Below are 1,596 nucleotides of genomic sequence, written 5' to 3' on the forward strand. Positions count from 1 at the left end.
TATCCGATCTGACAGGATGTTAATTTTGAGATAAATTATATCATATCCGATCTGACAGGATGTTAATTTTGAGATAAATTATATCACTATCCGATCTGACAGGATGTTAATTTTGAGATGAATTATTTCACTATCCAATCTGACAGGATGTTAATAATCAGTATACATGATACTACATGCACATAATAGATATTGTATCATGTAGTCTTCTGGTGATGTTTATTACTGACATAGCAGCATTTTCTCTGGTGTTGAAGAGTAGGAACTCCGGTACTCATAATGAAATAATGTTATATAGTTAAACAATCATGTCCGTCGTGTTGCCACCACAGGCAGACACAGCAAGCATAATATAAACAACATTTTCAGTGTGGGGGATCAGGATATAAAGGAACGTCTCATTCTATAGTCCAAATAGTAGAGGCAGTGGGAGGGACTGATTGATGCTGCTATGTGCCGAGTTCTCTTAAAGGGCCTATACTGGCTGCACACTGTACATCCCAGTGTAAATTCTTATCATATTTTCAAGAAACAGTGACGTAATAACTTGTTTAATACTACACTATAGGGGTAGCTCATGTCACATTTTCTTGGGAACATGTTATATCCTATCTAAAAATACCTACATCTGATTGGATAGCCAACATGCAACATTTGTCCAAAACTACTATATGTCCCATTCCTAATAAAAATGGTTTCGAAATTTTGATGCTCCAAAAATATTAAAAGTTGATACTAATAAGAAACATTGGTAAAATTCATGAAATATTTGAGGTTCTGTTACATATGGTGTAATTAATGAAAGTAACCCCAATTTTTTTATAATTTGTTATTGTTATGGAGACGAATAGCTTTAGATTGTAAACTTATTTTAGTTATATTATTAGTGTAGATTATAGTTTAGTGTTGTGTTGATTAAATACTCCATTTTTAAAGAAAGAAATAATACTTTTTTTACTACATATGTTCCTTTCTTTGTTAAATTGGAAGAAAATATCACGATCAGTGAAGTTGTAGATTTTTACATTTATTTAAAAGTAACATTGAAGATTAAATACCTTATCAATATTAGAGTTATTGTAGCAGGTAGTATGGTATAAAGTAAACATAATACTTCATGTACTGGTGAGCTATTATACATTTTCTGTAGAAGACTCCAATTCAAATGGTGTTGTTATAACATTATCTAAACTTAATTCTAAGCCTTGGCATGTTTAACTTGTAGTAACTGGTTCAGCAATGTCATTGTTTGGAAATCCTGTATGCTTTGAAACCAAAAATGTTAATAAAGTTTTATTGATAACGAATGATCTTGTATGAAGGAAGATACATGTACAAAATTACCTACTTAAAATGATTTTACTGATTTTAATATGTTCCATATTACAAAGTATTACACTATTTATTGTAATCAGTGTCCGTGTTTGTTGTAGTTTGTTCATATATTGTAGCTTTCCTGAAAAACAATCATTGTTCTAGATTTATGTTAAAAAATATTTCATCATTTTTCATGCCCTCTCTTCAATGGTAAGTCTGGAGGTTTGTTGTGTAGTTTTTTATTTCACACATAATATATATATATATATATATATATAT

The sequence above is a fragment of the Limulus polyphemus genome, unplaced genomic scaffold (genome assembly GCF_000517525.1).
Source record: "Limulus polyphemus unplaced genomic scaffold, Limulus_polyphemus-2.1.2 Scaffold5969, whole genome shotgun sequence".
Classification (NCBI taxonomy): domain Eukaryota; kingdom Metazoa; phylum Arthropoda; class Merostomata; order Xiphosura; family Limulidae; genus Limulus; species Limulus polyphemus.